The following is a 13,162-nucleotide window of genomic DNA, read 5'->3' as shown; positions in this document are numbered from 1 at the left end:
ACAGATTATTGTGCATCCTAGTTCAAAAAACAGCTTTTCCCCTCACTCTTGTAAGTCACTTAATCTTGACTAACTTGATAGTTTCTTTTCCCATCCCTTCTTCCTCTGTCTCTCCGCTTTCCTCCCTACTCCCCCAAAAAATTAAGGGTGAAAATAATAATAGAGAGGGAGGCTGCTGGAAGTGTTTCAGACTTTTCTCTCCCTTTTCAGCAGGGGGTAGGTCAAGTTGTCTTGCAATATATGTAAACCTGAAAAAGTACAGAGTTTTGCCTATATGTTCTGCAACAAAATTTGAATAGATTCATGGTAAATATATACAGTTTACATTTTACCACAGAAACAGACAATTTCTTTTTACAATGTGCAAGATCTTTTCTAGCTACAGGGGTGGGGGGAAAAGCAAAACAACCCTCCAAGTTCCTTTTCCACCTGTGTGAGTTAATTTGCAGTGTCTCTCATTCTGTTAATGTGATGAGGCAACTTCTTTGGCATTTCTTTCTTTCTTGTTTGTGAAAAGCTGCTATGTTCAGCAGTCACAAGAAACATATCATGGCACAAAGAGGAAAGAGCCAAATATTCCTCCTTTTCCATGAACCTGAAACTGTAGCAATACAAAACATTTCAGCATTGGGTCATATGGTAAGAACTAGAACCCTGTAAGATGAGTGGTGGGCCGTAGATAAAAGAAGGTGTAGAGACAAGGGTTGTATTTAGCAGGGGGAAAAAAAGGATGTTGATAGTGGTGTTTTCAGGTGACTGGAGAAAAGCCAAAGTCTGTGCTTCATCTCAGATGAGTTCAGGCTTTTTGCCCCACATGTAAATCAGATACAGTCCTAAATCTAATGGAAGTGCTTCACAAGTATACTGCAGTGAGCACTAAGGCCAGTGTCTTTGCTTTCTAGATTATTTTCTTCCCTCTTCCTGGCATTATGTCACATTTTCATCTAATTACAGACAATGCAAGGTGGGAAGGTGAAAGCAATTATTTCTTTGCTTCCAGAAACAGAGTCAGAACTTTACCAGTCATATATAAATGGCAGCAGTACCTTTTAACATTTTCAGTAAACAAAATACTGATAGTGCCTTCAAGATGGCTGGAGGGGAATGGTCACTCAGTCTTAGATTTTTTTGAACTTCTCATCATAATTTTGCCAGAGTACAACTGACATCCAAGCTTATCCAAATGATGGAAAAGTTTCTTGGTTCTTGAAAGCTAGTCATACTGTACCAGAGGGAATACAGAGAATGGTGCTGTTGCAGTGCTTTCCTGTCTACCACACTGTAAGTGGAAAGGTCGAATAACCCCCAATTCTGACACTTGTACATCAGGAAATATGAAAAAGGTTCTGGAAACAAGTATATTTGCTCTAAGGACTGTGTCATTCCAAGAAGAAAGAGTTTCAGAGTGTTGTGGTTGAATTAATCTCTTCATTCAATGCTGTATTAAAAAAAAGACACCAACCCTAACAGCTCTATGCTCTGTCCCAGGGTTACCCTGGTTTTGTGCCTGGCAGGCTGGCTTTGCTCTGAAGCACACCAGCTCTCCGTACCTTGTATATTTTAATTCTGACACTGATCTTCAATCAGCCTTGCTCTGGCCTTCCAGTGAAAATATGCCAAAATGTCATAGGTTTCCAAATGAAATGCAAATACTGAACTTTCTGAAATTTACCGATAGTATTTTATTCCTTTACTGCATCTGAGCTGTACCAACGAGGCACATCGGAAACAAGGGTTTAAGATTCCTGACAGCAAAGGTCTTTGCACTTGCCACTCCACAGGTGTCTCAGCTGGATGGTCTATGGCACCTTGATGATCTTAAAGGTCTTTTCCAACCTAAATGATTCTACAGTTCTACCTCCCATGAAGAATATGAGTCCTCTGCTTGCTTGCTCACTCAGCACAATGAAAAAAAGCAAAGAAATACTTGAAGTCAGGTCAGACTACCTTTTGTCATATGTAACTGTTATTACACAGATGTCACAGCAGCAGGTGCAAAATAAATACCTGGGTAATGGAAACCATTTGCTTTGCCTTTAGCCACAGGCATCAGGTCTGATTTACTTGTGGCTGGCAGCTAAGAGAGCAAGGGAGAGCCAGGTCCCTATAGCCAGGCTCACTTTGCTCAGGGATGGGAAAAGATAGCCACAGTGGAAGCTGCTCCAGAGGAGATCGTCCTATTTTTCACCCATGCCCTCTTCCTCATGTTCCCTACTATTCTGCTAGAGCAGGGAGATTTAGCTGAGCCTTGAATCCACACTTACGCACTGCCCTTTCATCATTTGGACCTCGGTGGATGTACACAATCCGGAGCAGTCTTTGCTCAAGGCAAACAAAGTAAAGGAGGAGAGTGACATTTCAGTCTTTCATTGCAGAGTCATTCAGGTCACTCACTGAAATTATAGACACCAGCTCCAGCAATGTTAACAGCCAACTTTAGATTATTAACCATCCTTTTGATAGCAGTACATTTATGGTGCCAGTGCACAGAGAATTTCTCCAAATTACAGGGTGTCCTAACACAGCCGGTCAAACCACATGGACCCCTAGATGCAGTAAGCAGTATAATTAAACCTGTTTTCTCATTTGTACTTTCCTAGCAGCATTCAAAATACTCTCTCGACCACTGGATGCTGCTCTTTGCATCAGGCTATGAAAAGAGGTAAGAGCGAAGGGTGCCTTAACAATAGCTCATTAAGAAGACATCAACCGTTTTCTTTTATTGCATTATTTATGTTTTGGGTGATAACACAACACTATTTCCAGGGCAAAGTGCACTCAAGAAGCATATTGGCCTGTAGGTGGTTTCATTTGATTAGATTTAGAAGGGGGAAAGCTACAGCAATTTCTTTTACCTGCTGTTTTCCTGAAAGACCTGAGCGTTTTCTTACCCTCATCAGGCCATATATTGTCAATACATTTGAGATCCGCCAAACTTCATTAGCCCTTTCAGATGCTTCTGGGAAAGGCAGTGACTTTTTTTATCCCCTAAGGCTCTAGAAATTCTTCACTGCAACAGTCACTGGCATGCCTGGTAGGATCCATTTTTTAATATAATGACCTTCTGCATATACGCAAACAAACATGAAGAGGACCTAAACATTTAGATCATAAAGCTGGTTTCACACAAAGGAATCCACGTTAAAAAGAAACCTCAACCAAAAATAATAATAGTGCAGATAATGGTCATGAATACTTATTTTCATTCTTTTAATTGTATTATATATTTAGTGAAACACTCTTTACAGTCTTTCCTCATATTTTTTCTTTATTCTCCTACGGAACCATTTTCACTGTCTAATTCTGCTGCTGTACATTTTGGTACCTATGTAAAGATCCAAGAATAAATTTTGGCCCTGACCATGGAATATTTACTCACTTTGAAATGTAAGTGGAAGAAATTAAACTGATAACTGGAAACTGTAAAAGCTGGGAATTCCTTACTTATTATAATGCAGCTTCTGTCTCTTTGACTCTTCCTGTTGCTTTTCCGCTAAAAACAATACTAATGATTATTAAAAAAAAGCAAACCCCAACAACAAAACATAATAAAACAAAACAAACAAAAAAACACCCAAAGCTGGGAGGTGCAGAAGGCATAGAAACTAACAGACATTACAAAGAGAACACAAGAGAATTTAGGTTGAAAATAGAGGTTTTGGAGTAGAGTGTATGCTGGGTCTGCTCCTTGCTGTTGAGAAGGACTCTGTAACAGAGTTTGTAGGGTATGAATGGATCCTCATCCCTGTATGTAAGAATTAATTAGGAGACCAGAAAGCAACTAGAAAGAACTGCTCCTCATACTCCTTTAAGCCCTGAATGTGTCTGCTAAATATGCTTACTGTGAAGAAGAATGGCATCTAAATAATAACTGAGAAAGCACTGTTTAAGTTATTAATATAAAGTACAAATACCTTCAGTGTCTGAAATAGTGTTGTAGCTAAAAAATACCAAACCACAAAAACAAAAAAGCATGGGCAAAAGATTTCTGATTTTCAAAGTAATAGAATTAGTTTGACTGTATATACTATTCACTGCCTTTCTGAGTTACAGATCACTGAGATCTCCATCCAGAAATGCAATGTGCTGGTATTCTTCTTGTCAATGATATATACTCAGAGGGCTATTTCTCTAATTGATGGCTTCATCATTCAATTCAAGATGCATAAGGATAGCTATTGTTATCTAACACTATCATATGTTCCTATTGTTCCACACTTCTCTCCTTGTCAATAGCATCCAAGATATCCTATCTAAATCTTCAAGATAGCAAGAGAAAGGTGCATTATTTGTTGACTCCACACATTACATTATTAAGCATTTGTGAGCAACCTGCACATCTCCCCACTGACATCTTTAAGTATTCAATTAAAATTGGACGAGAGAGTACACCAATACAAATAAATACTGTTATATGAAGGCTTTGCATTGAATTCTTAAATTATTCTAATACAAGTGCTTGCTAGCAGGCCCTCAGTTGAAATCAGGACAGTGATGCGAGTGTGAGAATGAATAGTATATGAAAGGGAGGAAGGCAGATTGCTTTATGGTGGAGTCTTGGCAGAGTTTTCACAGGGAATGCTTCTCCCAGTACAGCTAAGCAGGGAAAGAGAACCCTATTATATGGATGAGCAGAACCAACACTGGCATCTTGTCATTCTAACTTGTATAAGTAAGCAAGCTTAATTGCTCCTTGTGTTTTCAAGATGATTTTCCACTAAAAATCTCATTATCACACACATATATATATTGCACATATTCGAGTCTCTTCATGCAGACCTGAATGCAGTGAGAAGAGCAGCAATGTTACATTATTCAGTAACACTGTTTTTCCTTTTTTTCCTTTTAACCAGGCAGATGTGACCTGCCTTCTGCTTCTGCAACAGGATGACCAGAGGCAGTGGAATGTACACCAGGACTGGAAAGAACAGAACCAGAGGGAAAGCAAACTGTCAAGAGAACTGTGTACTGAAGAGGAAAAATGTAAAACATGACTTCTATTTACCATGATTAATATGTAAAGTTAACATGTTTGTCATGGAATATATTAATATGTATGTTTTCCTATTATGTAGATCTTTTCTTACATTACTTTTTAGAAAGGGATATAATCACAATGATGGGGCAAGAATGCCACTTAAAAATTAGGTGATGCCCAGTCAACATAACATAACCACTACAGTGTCATTTCTGATTTAGATGTGGTGATATCAGTATAATTGCCTCTGGGAAGAAATTAAAATGGCTGTTAATGATAAATAAAATGACAAGAAGGAGGATCTTCCTTCACATATAATTCCAAGCAAAATACAGCTGCTGAATTCCTTGAGCACTTGGTGCCATTCATTGATAAAGAGGAAACAAGTGGTTTTTGTGCAGCTGCACGGCCATAAGAGCTGCTCTGTCTTTTTCCAAGCCCAAATGTAGACACCATAGGTCTAAAAAGATTTCACCATGCCATTTCCACTCAGGGGAGATGTAATGGTGAAGCTCACATGAAGTGAATATTAACACTATTCTAGCAGAAAACCCTGTACATAACAAACAGAAAGATAAGCAAAAACAGGGTAGAGGCAGGGAGACAACAGAACATGTGGATACTCTACAAAACCTCCAGATACTCCTGCCTTGTCTCTGTCAACATAGGCAGCCTTAGCTCATGGATCAAAAGACCTTCATACATTTGTTTTATATCATAAATGTGTCGAGAATGAGCTACACAAAATATCATTCACCTACTACACATGGCTTGTTAGCCTAGTCGAGGGCATCTTTCAATTCATTCACACTTTAGAAGCCAGGAAAACAACATTTGATTACTAGTTCTAGCATTAAGATCAAAGACCATATCTTCCCATCTGTGAAGAGCAAGAGCCTCTTGCTTTCTCCTCTCTTTGCATTAACAGAAGAATTGAAGAGTCAAAACACAAAATCCATATACTCCACGTCCCATGAGTAACATAGTTCCAGCCTATAAAAACACAAAGCAGCCACTATAACTTACATACATTTTCTTGGAAAGAAATATAAGCGAATCTCTAGTCACATCTTCACGATACTCCCACTCTGCAGTTATCCAAAGCTCAGAGTGGCTTGATCCACAGATGTTATCCTAGTGTATAAAATTGCAATATCTCTTAAAAAGGAAAATACCATATACCTGCCATTTACTCTTCTCTTGATATCTTCAAAATCAGATGGTGGTGTAAGGGTTAGATTAAATGAAGGCACTAACTTGAAATCACAAAAACAAAACTGAGGTGGGGTAAGTCAATGTTATTTCATTACCATAAGCAGGTTTTGCCTGTTGGTCAAAGAAGCTTAAAAAATAAATAAATAAAAATCAGCCTTAACCTGGGGAATAAGTATGTCCACTTTCAGAGGAAACTTATTTGTTGATTCAGTTCTGGCCAATGCAAATTCTTCTGCAGGGGGTTTGCTCTTAGGTACATGTAGCCAAACCATAGCAGAGGCGATGAATGAAGAGAAGGTAAAAAAATGAATAATGTGTAACATGGTTTCTAAAATATGGCAAATTAACACAGAAAAGACCCTAGTGAAACAGCTAAACCACTGACTTAGCATTTTGAGATTTGAGGACTTTTTTTTATTTTCTCGGTGGTCTGTATTACTACACAGCATGTGAAAGGAGTGCAGAGCTCAGTCAGCCCCCATCTAATTGTGTTGGCTCTTTTGCATGAAGATCATTTACTGATAAATTGTTACAGACACATTTAGGCAACAAGTTTTTATAGGATGCCTGGTGCTCTTTATAATGCAATTAACGTTATTTAGTATACATATTTTCTTATGCATTGTTCTTTCACTGGCAAACAATAACAATGAAATCTTCACCCTTCAAGTGGTGGAATCTTTCCTCATGTTTCCTGGATTTGAGCTGTCTTTTGGGAGCATAGAGTCATCAAAAGAAAAATCCTACCTAATGTTTAGTAAAGGGTGTTTTGCTTTAACGTCTGTTTGGAAAAGTTAGAAGAAAATGTGGGCTGAGGTTGATCTTAATCTTTTGCGAGCTTTAAAAAAGACACAAGGAACAGTTTATTTTAGAAAGTGAAGCATTTTGATCTGCTCCAAAGGAGCTGCAAAGAAAAGCCTTCCTCTGAGTTCACATGTTGGAAGACTCCTTGCAGTATTTACTCAAGCATGCCATGGATAGGCAATGAAAAATCACCAATTCTGACATCTCCAAACCTCTACTCACCAGGAAAGTATCAAGGAGGCCCTAGGTCTGCATCTCTTCCAGCAGTGGTAAGGTTCTCCAGGCAACAAGTTCTCCATGTATGTGTCCTTTTGTGCAAGACACACCCCTACCACCGGGTCCTGCAATGGTACTTGCCTGGTCTACCTTTAAGCCATGCTGACATTCATGTGCAAGGTATCCCTTCCTTGTACCATGGAGGACCCAGTCTGGTAGCCCTGAAAAAGACATGTTCTGAGCACCTGCCTGAGATGCAAGCAGGGAATAAACTTAAATTAATTTCTTCCAAGGTGATTCAATTGCACACTTTTTTGGAAGGTCCTAACCACAAAAATATAGTGTTTTTTGAATAGGGATCCCCTTTGTGAAGCTGTTCTGCTTACCATAAATCAAATGTAGTGAGAGAACTCAGACACCCTGTTCTTGACTGGCCATCACAATCTCTACACTATTTCTCACTAGCTGCACTGCTTTAGTGTGCCTTGACTTATTTTCTAGGATCTCTTGCACAAAGAGTAGAGGCACTGCTCTGCAGCCTGTGAGTCCTGCTAGCACCGAATTTGATTCCCAATTTCCCACTACAGTTGCTACTGCCTCCAAGTACCTAAAACTTTACATCTACAGGAGCAAAGAGATCATGATCTAAGCACTCTTAGTATTACATTTGACACAGAAGGTATTATTCACTATCAAGAGAAGGCTCTGGGTCCTAGATGTGCCCCAGAGACTCAACCAACTCAGGGAATGGAGCACAAGTTTCTTCTCTCTCCTGTGACCATGCCAACAACTGAGCTGAACAATCTGTTCAGTTTCGCTCAGTCTCCCTGACCCAGTAAATGTCTAAATCCCACACAAAACACATCAGCAAGAATCCCTGCAATTCAGCAAGAAAGAGCCTCATCCCAAAGCCAGTTATACAGCCTGTTGTGACAACCCTGGGTGGCTCTGCCTGGGACCACTGTGGCTTTCACAGGTGAATCAGCAGCAGGAATTCCTTCAGGTAGAGTGCAATTACTAGGACTGGAATTTAACCAGAATTATCACCTAGCTCCTGTGAAAATTCCCAGAATCACATAAAAGTTGTAAAGTTGGAAGGGACCGCAGTGGGTCCAACCTCCTGCTCTGATCCAGCCTTCCTGCTTGAGGAGGGTCCCCTAGACTACTCAGTTGAGATGGTTCTTGCATATCTCCAGTGAGAGAGATTCCACACCCTCTCTGGGCAACCTGTTCCAGTACATGGTCACCTGCACATAAAGAACCTGTGAGTCCTGGTGGGTGACAAGTTGGCATGAGCTGGCAATGTGTCCTTGGGGCCAGGGATTCCTTGAGTGGATCATGGAATACATTGCAAAGAGTTTGGCCAGCAGGTCAAGGGAAGTGATCCTCACCCTCTACTGGGCCCTAGTGAGGCCGCATCTGGAGTGCTGTATCCAGTTCTTAGGATCCTCAAGACAAAAAAGACAAGGAGCTACCGGAGAGGGTGCAAAGGAGGGCCAAAAGAATGATTTGGGGTCTGGACCATCTCTTATGAGGAGAAACTGTGGGAACTGGAGCCCATTAGTCAGTTGAAGAGAAGACTGAAGAGGGGATCTCATTAATGCATGTAATCTCCAAGGCAGCTGCCAAGAAGATGGTGACAGACTGTTTACAGTGGTGCCCAGTGACAGGATGAGGAGCAGTAGCCATAAACTAAAACACAAGAAGCTTCACCTCAACATGAAGAACTTCTCTACATTGAGAGTGGCAAAGTACTGAAACAGGCTGCCTGGAGAGGTCGTGGAGTCTCCCTCTCTGGAGATATTTCAAACACACCGGCACACACTTCTGTGTAACCTGTTTCAGGTGATCCTGCCTTGGCAGGGAAGTTGGTCTAGATGATCTCCAGAGGTCCCATTCAACCCTAACAACACTGTGGTTCTGTAATTCTGTCCATTGCCTTTTGTCCTATTGCTTGGCACCACTGAGAAGAGCCTGGATCCATCATCTTGGTACCCTCCCTTCCCACCCTTAATAATCATCTTGGCTTTGCACCTTGCTGAGAAAACTGCAAGAAGATGTCTTCAGCAGGGTGTTTACTCCAGGGAGGTGGTGTGGCCAAGCATAGCACTGGGCTGACCTGCACCCTCTTCAGCAGAAGCTCTCTGTCATCTTCCCCACCAAACTCCTGCCTCACCCCAGCCCAGTCGAGGCTGGTAATGTCCATGGGATTTTTTTTACCACAGGACATAGCACTGTATAATTATGGAACTGCTTTATAAAAGACTTTCAGTTGTATATACTAAATAAATACCCAGAGCCTTTGAAAACTTGGTGCTTCCCTGCTCTTTCCCACATGCTGCATGACCAGTTTGAAGTACTAGTCTGAAAATGGACCAAACCATCTCTGCAACTTTCCTGTCCCTACTTTTCTGAGGCAGACCTTTCTGAGAAAAGCATTTCCCTTTGGTGACCACTGACCAAATGGCAACAGAAGGCAGCAGGGAGCAATCAGAGCCAGCACCTTGGTTTCCCTAGACAGGTGCCCAATGCACCATGTGCCACCTCTAGCCCAGCCCTCTCTGTTCCTGCAGTGCGATTCTTCAGTGGGAGGCAGAGGGCTACCTGTGATCATGGATATCTGGGGAGAAAAATGAATTGCAAAGTAATATTTATAGCTCAAAATGGAAAGGGATGAGACAAAAAAACAATTCCTTTGTTTGAATTCCTCTGGTACATTCAGAGATTTAACAAAATCTGATGAGCATTTATTATTGTACAGCTATTGGAAATAGTTGCACAGATTTCTCAGTCTCTCCCACCTCCTGAGCCTTGCTTTCAGGTACATTATTGCATGTATGACATCTGAGATGAGGTAGTGAGCTGGCATATGACGCATGCTGGAAAAATGGGCCAACTAAACAAAATGTAAAGTGGCACTATTTCTCCTCAGTGAGGGCCTGATTCAGCCCAAGCGTGTCTCACGTGTGCCTAACTTTAAGCTGGCTATGCTAAGTGCCCTGCTGAAGGAGAAGAGTGGAATTGCTTGCATTCTTGGAGTGAAGCACGTGGAGTTTAAGAGCTTTGTGGAATCCCAGCCTAAACTAATAGCATTGTATTTCTTGTTAACTGAGAACAAAAGCAAGCCAGTTTGGGATCACACTGACCTAGATGCTATCAGAGGTTAGCAAAAATGACTGGTCGGTCCTGTCAGGACTAAACAGCTGCATCAAGCAATGGGGGGGGAGCTCTGGGGGAAGAAGGGCACCAGAGTTGCAAATAGAGAGACAGAACAGGAGGAAAAGATGGAAACTGCGTGTCCTGAATACGCATGAATGTGTGTGTGTGTGTGTGTGTGTGTGTGTGTGTGTGTGTGTGTGCCTGTTCTCTGCAGCTGAAGCTTTGGTCTTGTCATTTGCATATACACAGATCACCGGACATCTTTCACCCAACCTTTCAGAAACAACCTTATGGCACCATGACTCCCATGCTCTCAGCACTCCTTGGGTTCCATTTCCATAAATTACTGTACAAAAGGATAATAGCCTGTTAGCAGTCCCAGCACTGTCTGACATACAAAGCACCAAGAGCAGGAGTATTTTCCTTGCCATCCTGTGCCCCTCTTGTGGACCAGGTGTAGCCCCACTTGCAAAATGTGGTACTATACCAGCAGTTTCTGACCTGATTGCAAAGCTAACTAAAGCTAATTTATCATGACAGGCTAATCAGGATGACAAGGTTGAGTAGGTGACATTTTCCAAAATCTCCAATTTTTTATTTTTTTTTAATCCCCTTAGCAATTTATTTTCTGAATAGCAAAGTTTTCTCCAAGAATGTTCCAAAACATAGTCAAGGTTAACCATGCTGTGAGCTTATTCAATATTTATGATTCTTTTTTATTTGTACTAGGACTTTTTGGGGACTCCAAATAGTCCATTAATCAAACCGAGTGACAAAATAGGCATTTGACAATTTGTACAGGAGCTGCATATTTTTTTTTTTTCTGTTCAAGAATAAAGAACCAACTTAACTTCATCAACACTTCCTGATTAATTGTTACAAAGTGTCATCCATAAATTTTCCTTCGATCTAATAATCCTTTCAGAAGACTTAACAATATCCCCAGTGATTTGGGTTTTATTGAGGGCTGAGTTCCTGGAGAAGCAGTGACACAAATAGCTCAAGTGAACTGAGACACCTCCGTGGACAGTCTTCACAGAGCTGACAGTTCTGAAATACAATTATCAGTGTGATCTGCTTAAGAATTCATCATCAGCTCCTGCCTTCTGAAGACTTAAAAAAATACCGAGGCATACAAAGAAAAAGAGGTGATAAGAAGGCATCATTTTCTTCCAGCCTCATAACTGTAAATTGAAGAAAATTATTTTCTTTGCCTGCAGCTCATTGGCATATAGGCAGCATTATATTATAATTTCATAAGCATAAATCCTTTGAATAAATTTCAGAAGAATAACTGAATTAGAAATGCAAGTAAAGTATCTAAAAAACTTAACTGTACTAGGCAGGAAAAACTGGATGCGAGTAAAACTGGCATGGGGAGATTTACTGTCTTCCTTCTCATCCTCTGTCTGTGAAAGGAATACTCCCCCTCTCCTCCCACTAACCTGATCCAGCTAAGGTAAATTTTAAGAAGGAAAAAAAATGTTAATTTCAACCATCATTTCCATACACAGCAGGAAAATATGAAATCTAACCCACCTTGCTGCCTTCTTTTGCAGAATTTCAGCTGTATTTCATCATTAATTAATCTTGGAGATACAACAGGCTTGGGGTTTGTTGTAATTATTGTTATTTGTTTATTTATTAGTAGTAAGCATATGGGAGATCAAAAGCATGCCTCCCAACTGTTCCCTAGCAACAAGTCAGTCAGTTATTCACACAGAAGTTGTCCAACCTTCCCACAAAGTGAATCTGGGATGCCGCATTCCCATGGTGCTCTCCTTGCCCCATCCCATGGGTTGAAAGATGCTGCAGGTGCTGATGCTCTCCAATGTCCAGCCAGGTGAACTGCACAAGTGTCTGCTAAGGGACAGAAATTATCTCACCTTTTCTGAAAAGCCCTGGGGAAAGGCTTGGTTTTATAGTTGTATCATAAGATGATTGCAAGTCAGGAGATCAAAGTTAAGCCCTGTTATTGACTTCCTGTCCAATTTGGACTCTCTACTCAGTTACCTGCCTGCCTGCCTTTGGGAATTTAGACTCTTTCCTCTCTGTGACTCAGCTACTCACTTTAAAAAGGACATGCTAGTTTCATAATCTCCACTATTTTTGTTTTTTCCCCTGATTTTTCTGTTATGATGTATATGTTACTATTATGCTACATTTCCAGTTGACCTGGATTGCTGAGGCCACTGTTGAATTTGGTGCAGCATTCCTATGATTTCAGCTGGAGAAGGTTCAGTGTGGACCTAAGTATGAAGAGCACTAATTACCACCCAGATTGTCTGAACTAGTGTAAAACTCTCACAACTGCACCCTTAAAGCCATGTGTATTTCCACTTTGATTGATCTATTTACTGTTCACAGAGGCAGCATAACTACTGTACAACAGAACCAGGAGCAGTGGCTTTATTTTAACTTGCTCCTGTCTGCAGCATGAATAACCAGATCATCTTCACTGTTGCCCAATTTTTCATACAGAATACACCTTCTGCCTGGAAGAGGTGCAACACTCCCTCCAGTTCCCGTGTCTGCCTTGCAGAACAAAGTCAAATTATGGCTACAGGAACATGTCCCTTATGTGGAGAGCAATTCACAGCCATCACAGTGCCTCCCTCCTGTCTTCTACAAGCTGTGTAAGTATTGGTGGGTTACACCACACCCTGAATTTACTGCAGTTTCAACACTCTAAACATACGCGTGTTGCTTAGTGTGGGCTGCTCAGCATGCACCAACCTGAAGGACCACAGGGGAAAACACCAAACATAATTCTGTAATATCATTATGTGC

This window comes from Pseudopodoces humilis, chromosome 1, assembly GCF_049639895.1.
Source record: "Pseudopodoces humilis isolate 2021_Gansu_Grassland_sample_001 chromosome 1, ASM4963989v1, whole genome shotgun sequence".
Taxonomy (NCBI): Eukaryota; Metazoa; Chordata; class Aves; order Passeriformes; family Paridae; genus Pseudopodoces; species Pseudopodoces humilis.
The sequence above is the reverse complement of the archived record's forward strand: the minus strand, read 5'-3'. Positions refer to the sequence as shown.